The sequence below is a fragment of the Natrix helvetica genome (genome assembly GCF_964273705.1).
Source record: "Natrix helvetica genome assembly, chromosome: 8".
NCBI lineage: Eukaryota > Metazoa > Chordata > Lepidosauria > Squamata > Natricidae > Natrix > Natrix helvetica.
In genome coordinates, this window is record NC_138559.1 from 19836333 (window position 1) to 19856055 (window position 19723).

Sequence of the window (19723 nt, forward strand, 5' to 3'; positions counted from 1 at the left end):
ATGTAGCTTTCCTGGCAATGAGACAGAGGTGCCACAGCTTTCTGTTAGTCTGTTTTCCTCAGCATCCTAGTATCACCTGTATATCTTCCATCTGTGGCCTTACTCCCAAGTCAACCTCTGTTCTTTAACTGTTCCCTTTGTCTGGCAACTCTGCGCATGCGCACACTGGGAACAGGTTCCAGTTGTTCGTCTGCCTCACTGATGTCTGACTCTGAAGGCAGCTGATAACTGGCAAACGCCTCTGGCTCCCTCTCTGCCTCCGACACAGAGCCCTCCTCAGAGCCTACCCCAGACTCCAGGACTGGCCCATGTTCCTCTCCAACCTCCTCACTGTCCGAATCTGCTGCCAGCTCCACTGGCTGCTGGTGGGCCACAAGAAGTAGGAATTATTTGCAATGTCCTCTCCCAGAAAATAATTTAATGCACTGTCTTCTGCAGCAAGTCAACAAAGTTCTAAAATACAGCCAAATACTCTCAGAAACTGTTAGATAGGTTTATTGTTTATTGTATGCATCAAGAGTTTCACAAGGCCCATAAATCACAGCATTTCACAGAGACCAAGGCCCTCTTCCAAATCGAGCATGTAGTACCGGTGGTGTCTCTTTGCAAAGGGATTGTTCAATCCAGTTGAATTCCATAATCCTCCTTTTCTCAGGTGCTGCAATCCTATAATTTCATCTGCATAGTGAAGTGTGAAATTCTGGAGGTGTTTTTTTTTCCCCTCGTAAGACTTTAAAAATAAAAGTTAGTGCTCTTAGTGACTGTGGCTGCATTGCAATTTTCTAGAATTCTTTCTTCAGCTCCAGATGTGAGAGAGGATATGGTTGTTAGTATTTAAGTTGCCACGGGAGCAGTTGTTGGTTTAGCTACCCGTGGGAATTCATTAGTGTGAAAACTCATCCAGCCATCCCTTCTTTCAGCTTTCAGACATAGGTTGGTAATGAAGTGAGCAACCAAGGTAATGTTTGAGCTGAGGGTGAGGAAACATACTTGTTGATGGAATGCATTTTCCCTTCTCTCATAAAAGGCTTCCCACATCTTGAAAGTATCTTCTTGGAAGGTTTCCTGATATCCACAAAGGAAAGTTTAAATACTCACTGGTTAAGTTTAATGAAAACTAAAGACAGGTTTCTTTCTTTCTTTCTTTCTTTCTTTCTTTCTTTCTTTCTTTCTTTCTTTCTTTCTTTCTTTCTTTCTTTCTTTCTTTCTTTCTTTCTTTTTGTGGCTTGAGATAATTAACTTGTTTCCAGGTTATGAATAATATTAGGAAAAAAAAATGGATTTTTTCCCCCAGTGCCACATGCCGGATTCTATCCATTAGCAGGATAACACAATAAAGATGGAAAGTTCACTTTATTTTGTTTTAATAGCCGGGATCAAGTTTAAGGCTTGTCTGGGATGTGGTGGCTCAGTGGCTAAGACGCTGAGCTTGTCGATCAGAAAGGTTGGCAGTTCAGCGGTTCGAATCCCTAGGGAATGGAGATTTTACAGTATCCTTCCCCTGCCACACCCACCAAGCAGAACTGGTAGTAAAAAAATTTGAATCCCACCACTGACCCAGAAGCAAATCGGCAACAAATGCAGCTTCCACAGGAGACGTGATACATGTGCAATACAGGAATCTGCGGAAAACCATGCAAGCCACTGTATTTTGCACCAACTGGCGCTTCTGGATGCTCTTTGTGTTCCATTGGAGCACTTAGGTCTGTGTTCTGACCCCCCTCTCCATGCCTGTGAATAAGCCAAGATGCAGGCTTGGCTGTTTGCCACTGTTTAATTGCAAGATAACAAACCCGTTGGCTGAGGGCCCAGATAACTCACGTACAAGGAAAAACAAACCAGATATTCAAACACGGCTCTAAGACATAGACTTTATTCACTGCTAATTTCGAACGGTTGTTTCCTGCAAATGTCCTCTCCCAACTCCTCACCTATAAGCTCTCTTGGGAGGGGCCAATCCCCAACCACCTGTGCTGAATTATCTTCTATGAGCCTTCCTACGTAATTGCTGCTTTCTTTTCTCAGCCCTTCTCCCTCTAGCATCAGGGAGGAACTGCCTTTGATCCTCCCCACTGCTCCATGCCTCAGGCGCCTCCTGGTGGCCAACCAGCCCCTCTGGTCCCTGCTCTGAATCTGAACCCTGCACAGGGTCCTTCACGTCATCCAGGGCAGACTCAAATGATCCCTCACTATCTGAGTCCATCAGCAGCTCAATTGGATCCTGCTGGGACACAACAGGTCTGCAAGGACTTCATAGGATTTATTGAGAAACTAAATGCAGTACAATCATCCCTAGTTATTTTAGTGGGATTAGCCACTGAAATTAAGGGAGCATCTGTGCTCATCAATAGATATGCTTCTGAGAAGTGGCCAGCAGGGGTTCTGGGATAATGATGATGGTTATTTTCTTTCTCCTTCAATTAGCAGGTTCTGCATCCTGAAAATGCTTGAAAGTTCCTATTCTGGAAGAAAGATTTTAAGAGGAAGTCCTACAGAGTCTTTCATTGACAAGTGACTGAGTTCTTCAGAGATATCATACATGAAAGAAGTGAATCAATTTGATCAGTATCTCTGCTATTGTGATGAGGTATGCTGCAGTTTCAATTTGAATCAATTGCCATCTGCGTATTCAAAGTTGATGAGCTTTTTTTCTTTCTTTCCTTTTTTCATAGTGAATTGGAGGAGGAGGAGGAGGAGGAGGAGGAGGAGGAGGAGGAGGAGGAGGAGGAGGAGGAGGAGGAGGAGGAGGAGGAGGAGGAGGAGGAGGAGGAGGAGGAGGGGACAGACAGGCATAAGTGGTTCTCCAGTTCTAAAGTACCATTATTGATCCTACTCACTTCTAGTGTTATTATTTCCAAACTTCCTTTCCTTTATATTTTGTCAAGGTGCTTCATTTGTGCCAAAATGATGTAAAAGTTTTGCATGAAGGGATTGGATCGTCTCCATCATGTTTGCTTAAGTTGGGTTTGTCGGTCAGAACCTTTGACGCTATTCTTCTTTTTATTCCTCTGGGATTTTTTCCCCTTTCCTTTCTTTCTTACACTAAATCTATAGTTCTCTGGATTTTTTTCCTATGCAATGATCTGTGCAGCTTTTGAGCAAGCAGGTAAGATTCCCTGGCATTAGTCCCTTTGGTTATTAATAGGTTCAACCTTGGTTACTTGGTCCTCTTCTTCCTCTTCCTCCTCCTCTCCTCCTCCTCCTCCCCTTGCCCCTCCTGACATGATGGTTCTGAAACTGTCTCCTACCACACTAATTGATGGCCAAGTCCTCTATAGACCCCTTCAGATTCTGAACACTCCTATTATACCCCCTGGCACAGTGTTTTCTTGTCAAAATAGCATGCAGGTAACTAGCACCATTAAGTGCAAATTACTCACAAAGAACAGTGATAGGTTTTGTTGCTCGGTGTGACGTAGGCAGTCTTCATAATATAACAAGTATTCTGTTTTTCTCCTACTTCATTGGCGAAAACAACATAAACAGTTTATGTGCTTATCTGCTCCTTTTTAGCTTTTGCATTTGTCCATGTCTTTGGCACATAGGAAGGACCGGCCATTGTGGCAATTTTATAATTCAATCAAAAGGAAGCTTGACTTGTGTGTCCCTCTGCTGTTTAAACCTGGTGTTTTGCCGGAGGCTCAGAGAAAGGAGTCAATATGGCTACTAGTAACTGAAGATGGGCTAGATTTTGATTGCTGGAAACCCCACCATTTCTGCTATGCCAGCCTTGCAGAAGGCTTGAGGACAGACAAAAGATCTCCCACTAATAGCTGATAAATCAAAAGATCCCTTAAGGTTCCTCATTGTCTGTGGTTAAAGGCTAAGAACCATCAGTTACTGGACTTGTGCCCGTGGCTCTCTTTTCTATCATTAGGTTTTTACAAAGCCAGCCAGATTGGATTTGAAATATCTACACTGGTACCTTGGAACTCGTTGCTAATTGGTTTTGGAAGGTGCAATGAGTAGCAAGCAAATTTTCCCATAAGGAATAATGTAGTGACTCACAAGGTAGCTGACACTGACCAGTTCTAGCTTGTGTGTCGAATACCAAACAAATGATGAGTGCCGGGGCAAAATTTTGCATTAAAATGCATTGAGTACCAAATCCGATGAATTTCAAAGCAATTGAATACCAAGGTACCGCTGTATTTGATTCCAGAGAAAAATCACATTGTGATGTCACGATGCCAACTCTACCTCCTGTTTTTGTGTCATAGCCACCACACCTGATACATAAGGATTGAAGCTTTCAATCACAATCAATGGACATTTCATCACTGATGAAGTTTCAGTTTTCCCTCCAAGCCCCTCGGATCAAGACCAAATTGTTAAATCAGATCAAGTCAGCTTTCTAAACCAATTTGGAAAAAAAAAGATGATCCTGAGCATATTTTGCAGTATCAGAGGTATCCGATTCACTGCTTCAAATCAGCTTTCTGAATTCATTGGTCAAGGTGATTTGATTTAATGTTTCAACCAGATTGCCTTCAAATAGTAATTCCAGATTGAACATTCACCCAGTGACATATTACAGGACAGAAACAATATTTAAAGAGGCAGAAGCTAACTAGTATCTGAGTTTTCAAGCTAGCTGAGGAGCATTAGCCCATGTCTGAAATGGAAAATTATGCTTCAGTAAATAGACATTACTTCTTATTGGAACAGACAGAATGCTATTGCATTAAATGTGATACTGTATATCTGAGACTTCTGGCTTCTCCCCCTCCCAACAGAGATATTTTAATCAGATACAACAGATACACCAATTTAATGTTTGTTTGTCTCCTTGGTGTGATACTAGATGATATAGTCCTCCGTGCTCCTTGCAGAAATCATTAAAAGCAATTAAAAAGTGTTTCAATAAAATACCATTAACACATATATAAAAGCAGCATAACAAACAATGGAGGTTCAAAGAAATATACATGGGACTGATAAATGGAAAATCTGGGGAAATGCAAACTTCCTTTGCTTGAACCAGAAATCATACTCAAGATAAATGAGAGAGATTTTCCAGGCACATTACATCTAGTGTGCCCAACACTCTAAATATTTTTTTTCACCAGCAATCAAGTGATTTTTTTACACCTATTCTATTCTATTCTATTCTATTATATTATATTATATTATATTCCACTCCACTCCACTCCCAATAAAGATTATATTCCTTTCCACTCCACTCCATTCCACTCTGAATAAAGATTCTATTCTATTCTATTCTATTCTATTCTATTCTATTCTATTCTATTCTATTCTATTCGACTCTCACACCAGATCCTCATAACCATCATATACCAGTTTCTTTAGCCAAATATACTGTACACACACAGATATAGATAGATAGATAGATAGATAGATAGATAGATAGATAGATAGATAGATAGATGATAGATAGAGATAGATATAGATAGATATAGATAGATATAATGTGTGTGTTGTATTTGTACTGATAAATAAATAAAGGGAGACTAGTATAGATCTATTTCGAGCTAATTAGCTTTCATCAGCTAGCCATAGCTCCCATATTTAGGCATACCAGGGGTTGTAACACAAATACATATATATATATCTCACACGCACACATTACCTAAAAACCAAACCCAGTCTAAGCACCAGGGAATTCCTATGGGCTAAATCAACAGATAAACATTTTTTGGCACCAGCCTTGGTGCATTTAGAAATTGATCGCTTAGAAGGAAAACAGAAATCCCCTCACCCTGAGAGAAATTAAACTTTGTAATAGCAGGGTTTATATGCAGAGAGAATTATCCTTCAAATATTCATTCCTTGTCAAATATTGTTTACCCTCAAAACACCTTTCCAGTAGACATGGAATGCTATTTAAGGCAATATTACAGAAATGAATCCTGTAAAACCATTAGCATCCTTGATGGATAATCAATGTCATTGGAATTCTCTCATATATTTTTTTTGCATTTCATATAGGTATTAACCTTCAGCATCGGCTCTCCAAACAGTTGCATTAGAAATGATTCAATTTCTACGGCAAATCCAGGAACAGTTGTTCATTTCAGAAATGCTTGCTTTAAATATAAATATATATTTCTATAAATCTTGATTTATGAAAATAGAGCAATCTTGATCTGCAAAAAAAATATTTTGTTGATAATGTGATGCAAACAGCAACCAGAAAACTCCTGAACTCTTTTAGAATTTTGACAGTTGAAGAAATGAGTGCACATTAGCAAAGTTTCTATGGAAATTAGAAATCTGGCAACCGGGGAGGGAAGAAACCATTTTAAGCAATGAAACCAGTATATTTTTTGCTTTATGCAAATTGGTTGTAAAGTACAAAAAAAAAAAAATCAAAGCAAAACCAGCTTTGAATATTGGATATGTTCTCCTGGAAATGTTGATGGCAGAGGTCTGATTTATGTTGTACTGCTGTGTACAGTACATATAACATGAAAATATCGCTCAAGTGACTATCACTAAGATCTACACCATAGCCTGCACTCATGGCTGTACTGTGAATGTAATTCCAAGCTGAGAATGAATGGAGCTCAGAGGAAATTAAAAACTTAAAAAGATTATCTCTGCCTATCACATCTTTTAGCCAGGGGTGGGATGCTACAGGTTCACCCGGGTTCGGGATAACCTGTAGCTAACGTTATGGCCAGTTCAGAGAACCTCCAAATCCCACCCCTGGCTGACCACACCCTCCACGCGGCCTGTGGATGTGATGTGCAGGGCCTACGCAGAGTCTCGGTGAGGGGGGAAAATGAGCCTCCTGGAAGTTCTCTAGGAGGGGTGCTCATCTCCGTTTCAAAGCCAAAGAGCCAGCGCTGTCCGCAGATGTCTCAATGGTCATGTAGCCAGCATGACTAAATGCCTAAGGTGCACAGAACACTGTTACCTATTTTTCTACTTGCATTTTTACCTTCTTTCGAACTGCTAGGTTGGCAGAAGCTGGGACACGTAAGGGGAGCTCACTCCGTTACGCGGCACTAGGGATTCAAACTGCTGACCTTTCTGATTGACAAGCTCAGCGTCTTAGCCACTGAGCCACCGTGTCCTATCAGATAAGCTTAAATGCACACTATTCTCTCTTTCTTCTCAAAATCCAGTTCTGCAAAGAATATTTGAGGAATTAATATGCCCCTTCATTTGCAAAACTCTTAAGAGCCACTGAAAACTGAAATGCGAAGTTGGGATATAAATAATTTCAGCGATCACAATCATCTGGACCAATCTTAGTTTCCTATTGTTAGAATTTCTGGTCTAGGGAGATTCACTTACAATCCTTTTTTTTTTTTTTTTGAAAAAAACAAAACCAGAAACATTTTCTTACCTTCATTCTGGCAATGAAACTCTACCTGTCAATCTCCCGATAACTTTGTTAGGGGTGGAAGGGTCAATCTGAGATCCCTCTGTGACTCCTTTTTCTAGCTTTATGCTCCTGCCATTTCTGTGATAACTTTATTCCACTTTCCTTCCTTGTTCTCTATCTTTGGTTTCTTTGTGAAAGGTTGCGACTTTTGCTTCTCTGTGCTTTTATTTACGTCTGTTTTATCTATTCTTTTAAGGGTGCTTTGATTTAGATTTAAGGATCAGTAAGGATTTCATTTCCTTTGGCTTATTAGGTTGGCAGCCCATAATCCTTGATGGCTAAGGTAGAATCAGGAACCTTGTGATCAATGCTTACAGATTTTTGTAGAAGAGAACACTTCCTGAACATAGCCTGGTTATAGTAGTTGGTGCCAACTTAGATCATTTTCATTTCTTCTGGTCTCTACTTACCCTTATAGTTGAGCATGAAATTCTAGACAGCTGCTACCAATATATGCAAACTAGAATTTATTTTACCCAGTTAAATGTAATTCTTATCTTTATCTTTTATTCAATCTCTTTTCATTCATTATTAATCTTTAATAAGTTGCCCTTCTACAACCAAGTTTAAGAAATCTGCGTGAGAAATTTGGTGCCTTTAAAATGTGAGAACTGCTCCCAGAATTTTCCAGGCAACTCTCTCCATTCTTCATCTGAGAGCAGTGGTGGGTTGCAGGAGGTACGTCCCAGTACGGGCATGCCGGAGCCTGCCTGGAGCAGCGGGTACCATTCCGGGACGGTGCTCTGGAGGATGCACTCCTTACCTGTCTTTAAAGTCTTCGGCTCTTCGGTTTTGAAATGGAGATGAACACTGCCCTCCATAGTCTGGAACGACTAGCACATATGTGCGAGGGGAACCTTTACCTTTACCTTAGTCTTGCCTGGATACCCTGAGTGGAGGAAATATCCTAACCTGGATTCTCCATGTAGCTTATGACAATGATTATTGTTAATTGTATAGCCTAATTATCATCCCAAGTAGAATGGAACTAAATAGCAAGATGTTAAGTAGCATCATCTTAATGAAAGTTGGTCATATTGTTCATTTGAGTCTGCGTATCTTTTGGGTTATGTACATTGACCCAGACCAATTGTTCATAACACTAGCCCATGTTTCCAAATTTCTATATTGTGGCAAAGCCTGCAGATGATGGACAATGGACATGAAAAAAAAAAACCTGCTTAACATAATTCCTAAGCCATCTTTGTGATGTTAAAGGTTTGAATGTCACCTACATGTGGGAATTCAATGTCCATCCAGAAAAAAATATATATGAAAAAATAAATAATGTATACCTAATAGAAATATGATTCTCCCTTTCTCTTATTTTTGTATGAATGATTTTCCGTTTAGGATTAAATTCTTCTGGGGACCTAATTTATATATTTCCCCCTTTATTTTTTTCCCCACACGGAGATTGAATGTGGCGTAAACCTATATTAGCCTAAGCAAATCAGCAACACAGTTGTTTGTCTTTGATAAATATGGATGGTGTGCCAAGCCAAGAAATACAAAATCCACATCAATAGAACTGGCCGTATTAAGAAAAGTCATTTAGAAAATAAGATTTTAAAATGATATAATACACATCAAGATTTTTCAATACCTAATCAGCAATGCAGTCATTTGAAGTAATAGGAAAAATAATTCTGCAACGGCAAAACCACTGATGGGTTTAAAAAAAAAAAAAACAAATTGCATTTGAGTGACAATATTTCATTACGTTAATCAATCATTGGCACCTTTCCCCCAACCTCCCATCCTTCCTCATCCAAACTCATGAATTTGCTCATTTGTTGTAACTGTATTCTGCAGAATTTTTTTTTTTAAATCTAATGCACTGGATTTCACATTGCATCAAGCTTTAGGCTTATTTAAAATTTAATCATGATTTATTAAGTTGCTTGGGGCCATTCGACTTGCTGTACCGTAAGCTATGAGGTAGATACTATTACGATGGCTGGGTATACACAAATGGTGACCTCATCCAAAATGAAACAAGCCACTTTAAGGCTTAGTATCATCTCTGAATTATTCTGTGAATCTATGATGGATTTTTGATGGCTAGGATTTTCCACCAAATCCCTTTACAGCTTCCCCAATTCTTAGCAGTTTAGAGGCTGTTAATTCTAAAAGTTGCCCTTCCAGAACTTCTTGCCCAGTTGGCAAATCTAAAAGCAAATTGATGGTTTTGTTTAAGCTTATGAAGTAGAAGCCCTTTTCTTGCTGGAGATGTTGATGTATTTCCGTGTTTCAACTGGTATTAACAGCTACGTAATCTTTGTGTGAAGTCCCAAAGGCTAGGCAATTGATATCAAGAGGTATTTTGGAGAGAGTTGTTGGTCCCAGCCAGCATTACCAATGGCAAAGGATTATGGGAAGTTTAAAAGTTTATTGTGCCTAAGATTCTTCTAAAAAGAGGTGACATGCACTGTGTCTTGGGCACTATATCTATGGTCAAAGCTAAGACCCCTGTGTGGTTTATCATAAAAACTGCATAGCCTTCCATTTCAGAATATATGTGCAAGGATTTAGAGTACAACATCCCCCCCTGATAATCTGAGATCTGAGACAGGGTGATGTTAGGTAGGAAACAATTTGGTTCTTATTTGTGATCTCAAATTCCCACTTGAAGAAAAAATAGCAAGGAGGAACAAAAAAAAAACATGTCACATACAAAGATAAAAATATAAAGCAAGTATACAGTTAAGAATTGCAAATACATGCAGGAGAAAGTCTAAATTTTGCTTGCTAATTAAGTTGCCCTGCCCTCACTGACAGATGTGCTAAAGACATGAAAAAGCAGATGTTCACCTTTAAAATGATCTAAGTTCTGGCACTGTATTTTCTTTTAAAAAAAACATGCACGTTCAGCCCCCTCCCCTCCCCCATACAGACCACTTGGGAGAATAATAAAGACCTAACTTGCTTTCTTTCAAAGCTCTTCCTAGTCTTTTAAGTTCACACACACAGGTGTGTTTGACAAGATTGTAATATTCATTTAATGTGTGAGTCTGCAATTAGCTTGATTTAAGAGAGAGAATGGGCAATATGTCACTTTGAGGAAAGTGATCACATTGTCTTAGTTATTCATTTATCAAATTTATATGGCCGCCTATCCTACAAAAGGCAACTCTGGGCAGCTTAAAAACAATCGAAGGAAACATATTAAAAACCTAAAACATTAAACAGTTATTTAAAAAAATCAAAATATTGCTAAACTTTTAACATACACAGCTAAAAGGACACAAAGAAGGTGGTATCAGTCATGGTGATGTTGTGGGCTGCCAGCGGCCAGTGAAGCTGGCAGCAGATTCGGACAGTGAGGAGGTTGGAGAGGAACCTGGGCCAGTCCTGGAGTCTGGAGAAGGCTCTGATGAGGGCTCTGTGTCAGAGGCAGAGAGGGGGCCAGGGCCGTCTGACAGTTATCAGCTGCCTTCGGAGGCAGACATCAGTGAGGCAGACGAACAGCTGGAGACTGTTCCCAGTATGTGCATGCCCAGAGTTGCCAGATGAAGGGAACAGCTAAAGAACAGGGGTCGACTTGGGAGTAAGGCCACAGGTGGACAGTGAATGGCCCCTCCCACAGGGAATAAAAGAGGAGCGAAAGGGGAGTGGAATTTGCAGGAGACGATTAGTTCATTCTTGTCAAGTGTTGCGGCATCTGAAAGATATCAGCCTGGCCACTCTCCAAGCCCGCTAAAGGTCGGTAATTGTGAATCTATCTTGAAAGACTGTGGGAGAGGAAAGGCTTTGCTGGAGAGGAATTCACTGTAAATTAAATAAAAGAGTTTATTGGGACGAGGACTCGGCTTCGTGCTGCTGGGGAAGCCTCGGTCAGAACAGAAGGGACCTTGGAGGTCTTCAAGTCCAACCCTCTGCTCAGGCAGGAAACCATATAATATTTCAGACAAATAGCTGCCCAATCTTTGTTTAAAAACTTTCAGTGAGGCCGCACCCAGGTCTGGATGCTATGATCCTTTCTAGATCGTAGATTGACGTGTGAAAGTTTTTCCCTCTATGTGGTCTCATGGATGCTTGGCATAGTGGATAAGGCTGAAGCAGTGAGCGACTGGAGCCAAAGGGGGTGGAGATACAGACTCTCACACTCACATCCCTCTCCTTCTGCTTCTCTCAAGCAGCAGATGGCAGAGGAGGGAAAGGGGAGACAAGCCAGATAAGGCGAAGGGGTCATCTCCCCCTCTGTAAACGTATTAGGCGATTGTTAGGTCTTGAACCAGCCGTGGCCAGTGCTGCAAAACTTCAACCACCGAAGGGAGAACCCCCAATTTTTAGAAGCTTTGCTCCAAACCTCTCTGCTTTTTATTTTACGCTATGATCGTCCCTCCTGGATCCTTCTGGATGAGTGGGAAGAACTTGGCACATTTTACAAAGAACTGTCTCTCTCCCAGGAATGTTACATTTTGGATACTGACATCTCATAATGACACATTCCCTCTCAGCTCTTCCCCTCTTCCCCTCCCCGAAAAACAAAGTTCTTGTCAAAACTCTCAGGCTCATGAATAATGCAAGCCAGAAACCAAGCTTCCTTCAAATGCGTTTGGAGGAAATACAAAAATCAACGGAAAAGGCAGGCGTAGGTGGGCAAGCACAGATGTATGAATATCATCCCCTCCTTTCTTTCAGGCTTCAGGACTTACAGTTTCCTCCTTGCCATCATTCCAGGCTCATTTCACCATCCGTTGAAGCCAATATTCCTCCTCCTCTTTGTCTTAGGATGGCAAACGTTGAAAAGGGATCTTTTTGGGGGGGAGGGGCTCTTTGCTCCCTCCTTTGAGGAGGGGGCCTTTTGGAAAAGGGTGTAGACCAGTGAAAAAGTTTTTTCCCTCCTTTAGGAAAGTTTTTTATTTTTTAAAAAATTAGCAAACCTGCTCCTCCCCACCACCAAAATATCTCCTTTAATCACTTATTGCTAAGCCGATGCTACATTGCTTTATACTCATACTAACATCTGTAGCGATGCATCCTATTCCTAAACCATCTAAAGGGTTCTATTCTCTTTGTTTGCTTGAGCTTCCTCCAAAGTCTTTGGCCACTTCAAAGATGGCTTCTGTTGTCCCAAAGGTGCTTTTTCAGGAGGCAACTGGACTTCCTTTTTTTTCTTTGAAGACCTTTTGCTTCTCATCCAAGAAGCTTCTTCAGCTCTGACAGGATAGTGGGGAATGGAAGGATTTGTACTCCTTGCAGACAGCTGGTCATTTGCACCCTTTTAGAGGGTCGTTGAGGCCACTTGGAGGTTTATCTGTGTCCTCCTGCTTCCTCAAGTCTGCATTTTTTTTTCTAGAAATCCATTCCAACTCCCACTCCATTCAAAGCGTTACGGTTTGAATGAGAAGTGAAACATCTTCTAAGAAAAAACAAGGAAGTCCAGTTGCCTTCTGAAAAAGGCCTTTGGGACAACCATGTCCTGGATGACTGAGAATTTCTACAGACTGATGGCTTCTGTTGCTATCAACTGCTGTTTTAAATTATGGGCTTGGCAGTTTCTCAGTCTATGCCAAGGTGAGAAAAAAAAGGTGCTTTACCAGCTTCTGGCTGGTTGTAGCTTCTCAACACTTCTCTGAAAAGGTGTGTTCTGCCTCTCGGTTCAACTTATCTTCTGCTGGTGAAGTGCAGTCCATGCCTGCTCCTCCTCCACTATCACATCTGTTGAGCTGACAGCTGCTACTTTCCCTTAGCTGCAATACCTTCTTTTTCTGCTCTCCCACGTAACACAAACCTGCTCTCAAGCGCACGCACACTCTAATGCACAAGCATCCAACTATAAGACCTGTGGACTTCGATGCCCAGAATTCCGCAAGACAATTTCCTTCCACAATTTCCCAAGATTAAGGAAACCAACATGAGTGCAAAATGCTAGTTTGTGTTTGTGGATGTGCTTGCAGCAACTACACTGCCTAATCAAAGAACCACTCCTCCCACCAGTGACAGGGTAAGCCACTTGTCTATCAACAGAGAGCAAACCCATACTCCCTTCTGGTGCTGATGAGGTTATCTAGTTGGGTAATAAAATGTCCACAAGGAAACAACTATGTTCTGAGAGCACCAAGGCCTTTTGAGCTACAAATATTCTCTTCTCCCTGATTTGTAAAGTCTTAACGCTTGTCATTCAGGTGCTGCTGGATTAACTCCAAGTTTTCTATCACCTGAAGGATGGCTGGACGAGGCGCAAAATGTGTAATCAATCACTAGAGAAGTCATGACTTGATATGGAAAACCTACCAAGTGAGTTCTCTGCTAAGGCCCCTTGTTAATAGCAAAATTTTCCTTTTCCTAACCCTAACCTTCCCCCTCCCCCCCCCCAAAAAACCCTGTGCTTTATTACACTTAAGGCAGAGGTGAAATTCTACTGGTTCGGGCTGGTTTGCTTGAACCAGTAGTAAAAACTGCTAAAGAACAGTTTTTTAAAAAAAGTTCAGTGATCAACTGTGCGACAATCAGCTGAGCCGCACAATTTATATTCGCTAGAAAGCAGGAAACCCTGCTTTCTACGAATCTAAATCGAGTGGCACAGCTGTTCCCCCCTCCCCTCACTGTTCTACTTATCTTTGCAGACTCAGAAAAGGCTTCTTAGCACCTGTGGTGCGCGTACGGTGTGCGAAGCAGCCTTCGGAGCATTTCACCCCTGGCTTAAGGTCTCTACAGCAACAATCATTTGAAATAGTGACTTTCCAAAATAATGGCCCCTGAAACCACGCCCTCCCACACACACAAACACGCAAATATCTTATTTTCCTGCTCTCAAACACACCCACACTCTAATGCAGAAGCGTCCAACTATAAGACTTGTGGACTTCGACTCCCAGAATTCCCCAGCCCATCATATTGACCACCCGCAAGACAATTTCCTTCCACAATTCCCCCAAGGTTTAACAAAACCAACACGAGTGCAAAATGTTAGTTTGTGTTTGTGGATGTGCTTGCAGCAACTACGCTGTTTTTATGCAATGACTTGAATTACTTGGGATTCACAGCTGATCACCTTAGGGAAGAGGCTTTTCAGACGTGACAATTTGAGACTATTCTGATCAGAGTTTCTACTATCCACACCTTGAAAAGAAGAATAGTGTGTGGGGGAGGTTTTTTTCTTTTTTTTCTTTGAAAGCTTCCGTATTACTCATTTGTGCTGCCGCTGTGTCTTATTTAAATACTACCATTTCTCACCATTTCCCTACTTTGCTGTGAAATCCCCCCCATTTCATATTTCTAGAAAAAGAAAGCCAGAGGGTAAGAAACTGAAGTTTAATGAGACACATTTTAAAGGTTAGTCTGTGTAATAAATCTAGATATTTTGCTGTTCCAACTTCGGAGGCATTTAAAAACGAAGAACCAACCTGAAGCCAGAATGATTCACTCACCTCTAAAGCATATCCTGGCCTTATCTGGGTTCCCAGGCTGAAATGCAAGCAGGGCTGACTAATTTCCATCACCATAGGTCTCTCGAACAGACTGCTAGTTTTGCAAGATGAGAGAAGGGTGTGATGTCATTGGGATCTAGGCAGTTCATGGCCTCGCCATCTCTCTAGGAGTGACATGGAGTCAGTGGTAGTTCCTAACCGGTTTACTACCGGTTCACTGAGAGCAGTCGTTTTGTAAACTGCACATTGCTGCTCATGTACAGTTTACTGAAAACTGTTCTGTGCATGCAGAGAAATGTGCCAGTGACGGGAGAAGAGGCCAGCAACAAGGAGAAAAGACTGGGGAACCGATTGCCTTTAGAATGGTTCATCCTGTGCCTAGCAGCATTCAGCCCCCCATGAAATACGTGTGACAGCATGGGATCGCAAAACTTAAATGAGAAAAATACAAACACTTGTGTGGAAGTGACTTTTTAAATGTCCCCATGAGATAGATATCCTCAAGACTCCTGGATGTTTGCCAGATGTAGAAATCCACACCTGTCCTAGAAAAGTAAAATAATAATAATAATAATTTGTACAAGGTTGGCTATCACTTTATTAATGCATAAAGGTAAAGGTTCCCCTCACACATATGTGCTAGTCGTTCCCCAGTCTAGGGAGTGGTGCTCATCTCTGTTTCAAAGCCGAAGAGCCAGCGCTGTCCGAAGACATCTCCGTGGTCATGTGGCTGGCCTGACTAAATGCCAAAGATGCATGGAACGCTGTTCCCTTCCCACCAAAGGTGGTCCCTATTTTTCTACTTGCATTTTTACATGCTTTCGAACTGCTAGGTTGGCAGAAGCTGGGACAAGTAATGGGAGCTCACTCTATTATGTGGTGCTAGGGATTCGAACCATCGAACTGACAACCTTTCTGATCAACAAGCAGTGTGTCTTAGCCACTGAGCCACAGTGTCCTTATTAATGTCTACTTTGTACAATTAAGGCTGTTTCACTGCTTTCTCTTGGTTTCTGTAGTGCCAGACTGGGACTAGGCAGAAGGTAGATTATTCTTCTACTTTGAGGTTTCTTTTAGGTCAAGAGTGTCTGCAGAATGTCATCAACCTTGTCAGAGTGGCAGCTGAAAAAGTACAATCATCATCACCTTTTAACGGCCACCTAATAATCCCTTGCGGGGTGTAGTCTGGGCAATTGAATGGAGTTTAGTGTTTACTGCCTTTCCTGCCGCCATTGCAGAGTTATATTCAGCAGATAAATTGTCATCATACCCAGAGAGAGAAATATCTGCCTCTACCTGGGATCGAACTCACCGCATCCTGATTGTGAGGTGAGAGCTCCACCACTCCAGCTGAAAAAGTACAAGGCACATTTTTAAAAAGAGAGAGAGAGAGAGAGAGCGTGCACTTTGCCCTCTCTTAATGATTTTGACCAAATCTCTGCAGAATAACCCTATTTTAGGTGATGGGATAAATACGAAGGATTATTTAAAACCACTTTAAATAAAGTTTAAATAAGGCTACCCAGAGAGAGAGATTAATTTTAGAGAGTTTAGCTGTAGCGTTGTTTTCTTTGGAGATATTTAAGTGCTGTCTTTTATGAAGATGATTTTCAGAAACTCTATTGAAGCACAAGAGCATCTTCCTATATCAGGGAGGACTGAAAGCCACACAATTAAATCATTCTCTCCTATCCGGGTTTACACATGTGACAAAGACAAATTTAACTAAAAGGAAGGCAGGGAAGGTGTAAAAATAAAGGGATCAGAGTTGAGAGATTGAAAGCTTCTGCAAACAGTTACGAAGCTTCCCCTACTCTATCATGAGCCTCAAAGTGACACAAAGAGGAACAATATATAACACTTGTATTGAACCTTCCAGTGCAAGTGTCGATCAGAATTTGAAAAGGGAAAGTGATAAATAGATATGGAAAAGTGCACTACATGAGATATAAATTTAAGATTCTGGAGACAGAACGGCAAAATTTAGTTACTTTTCCTCTTCTTTTTGTTGTATAGTTTTTCCATGCCAAAGATGAGCGAACAACATTGCCAAATCACATGAGGTTAACCATAGTTTAGTCAGGCAGAGTCTGGTAATGTTGGGACTCCTTCTTTCCTTCTTTTTTCTTTCTCTCTTTCCTTCCTTTTTCTCTTCCTTCCTTCCTTCCTTCCTTCCTTTCTCTTTCTTTCTTTCTTTCTTTCTTTCTTTCTTTCTTTCTTTCTTTCTTTCTCCTTCCTTTATTTATTTTCCTTTTTTCTCTCTCTTTCTTTTTTCCCTTCTTCTTTCTTTTTCTCCTTTCAACCTTCCTTTCTTTTTCTTTCTTTCTTTCTTTTTCTCCTTCCTTCCTTCCTTCCTTTATTTATTTATTATCCTTCCTTCCTTCTTTTTTCTTTCTCTCTCTCTCTCTTTCTCACCTTCCTTCTTTTTTCCTTCATTCCTTCCTTCCCTTCTTTTTTCTCTTTCCTTCCTTCCTTTTTTCTTTTTTCTTTCTCTATTTATTTATTTATTTATTTATTTATTTATTTATTTATTTATTTATTTATTTATTTATTTATTTATTTATTTATTATTCTCCCTCCATCCCTCCCTCTTCTCCTAATCCTCCTCCATTGATTTTATGCCTTCAAGTCAATGTCAACTATTAGCAACCACCTTCTCCCTGACTATCTGTCCCTAATCGACTTGGTTAGATTTTCCAAAGGTTCCACCACTACCACTATCCCTGAGTCCATCCCCCTTGCTGCTGGTCATCCTCTTCCCTTCCCTTCCACCCTTCCCAGCAGTAGAGTCTTCTCCGGAGAGCTGGGTCTTTGCATAATATGTCCAAAAGTAAGACAATTTGAGCCTGTTTATTTCTGTCTCAAGTGAGGAGCCTGGGTTGATTTGTTTAATGATGCATTTGTTTCCTTGGCTATCCGTGGTATTCTCAAGAGCTTTAAGGAGAATGTTAAAAATGAATTTCAGATTTGGTTTGTGCTCTTTGCTGCAGCTCAAGTACCTGTAAGATATGTGTATTTTGATAACACATTACAACAGAACGGTTCTGCTGGAATAGCTTGTGAAGGTTGCATTTGAACTCCTTTAATGGGGAGAAATGAAGGACACAAACTTCACTTCATGTATGCAGAAATTTATTTTATTTTCTGTTTTCCTCTCAGAGTATGCCGTGAGATTTTTATTTTTCTCTCCTCACACTAGGAAAAGATTTGTTTTCTTTTTAACTTGCTGAATGCCTTCCTTCCTTCCTTCACGGTGTTTCTGAAAGTTTTTATTTGGAAGGAAGGATGTGGGAGGGAGGAGGAAGTTAGGTAGGTAGGTAGGAAGGAAGGAAGGATGGATGGGAGGAAGAATAGGAGGGAGAGAGGAAGGAAGGATGGGAGGATGAATGGGAAGGAGGGAGGATGTGAAGAAGAATGGGAGGGAGGAAGAATGGGAGGAAGGGAGGAGGGAGGCTGAGGAGGAAGATAGAAGGGAGGGAGGGAGAGAGGGAGGAAGGATGGGAGGATGAATGGGAGGGAGGGAGGATGGGAGGAAGAATAGAAGGGAGGAAGAATGGGAGGGAGGGAGGATGTGAAGAAGAATGGGAGGGAGGAAGAATGGGAGGGAGGGAGGGAGGGAGGATGAGGAGGAAGATGGAAGGGAGGGAGGGAGGGAGGAAGGAAGAAAGAATGGGTGAAAGGAAGGGAGGAAGGATGGGAGGAAGAATGGGAGGGAGGGAGGGAGGGAAGGAGGGAGGATACTTCTCTCAATGGTTCTAGGGAGTCCCATTTGGAAAACAATGTGGGGATTTATCTCTGCCTTGGACAGTCTTGATCAGGAATATCTTCCAATTCCTCTGGCGCTACGTAGAATGGAGAATGTTGAGTGACTAGTTGCACAAAGCTCTATTTTAAGCACCCCTGGGAGAATGTACACTGTCTTGGATGCAACATTTAATTCCCTACAAAGGAAAAGCTGTCATCCAAAGTTCTCCATCCTAAATGTGACTTGCTCTTCTCAGTTTCTTTCTAGGTCATTGTTTTGATGAATACGGAAACTCAGCCCCATAGCTTTGCATATTCATTCAGACATCCGTCACAAAGAACAGAGGCTGGGCTACGAGTTGAATAATGGACTTGCTAGCAAGGCGGGTGGTGATATATGCAGGCATTTTCAGTAGACTGAGGCTTTGCTTGTGATGGATGCCCTCCCTGGAGAGAGGAAACTTGCTAAGCTTATCTGCTATTCCAGGCAAGGCAAGCGAGAGGAACAGGAGTCCAGAATCCTCTCTGAACTCAAAGCGAAGTAAGCTTCGCCTGGTTAATTCAGTGCAGTGCCTTCTAGTAGGCACCTAAGCTGACAGTTTCTGGTATATCATTCAATAGAAAGTCTGTAAATCAGGGTGGATCAGTGGCTAAGATGCTAAGCTTGTCGATCACAAAGGTCAGCAGTTCGGCGGTTCGAATCCCTAGCACCGCATAACGGAGTGAGCTCCTGTTACTTGTCCCAGCTTCTGCCAACCTAGCAGTTCGAAAGCATGTAAAAATGCAAGTAGAAAAATAGGGACCACCTTTGGTGGGAAGGGAACAGCGTTCCATGCGCCTTCAGTGCTTAGTCATGCCAGCCACATGACAGATATGTCTTCGGACAGCGCTGGCTCTGTGTGTAGTGCCCATTTGGTGTAGTGATGAAGGTACCAGCTAGAAACCAGGAAAGTGTGAATTCTAGTCCCACCTTAGGCAGAAGCCTTGGCTTTCCTGACCCCAGGGGTGGCCGTGTGAGGTTCGGCAGGGCCAGTTCCCTTTTCCTGCTACTCTGAGCTTTTTAAAGCTGTAGCTGGGCACTGTTAGCCTGTCTCCCTTTCCATCGTCCCCTCCTCCCGGATCTCATTCCCACCCCGCCAGCCCTCGTGTTAGCAAGGCCAGCATCGGTCGTAGCCAGGTCAGGCCAGTGTCTCCTGGGGGGTGGGGAGAGCAGGTTGCACATCTCCCCATGTGACTGAGGCACACT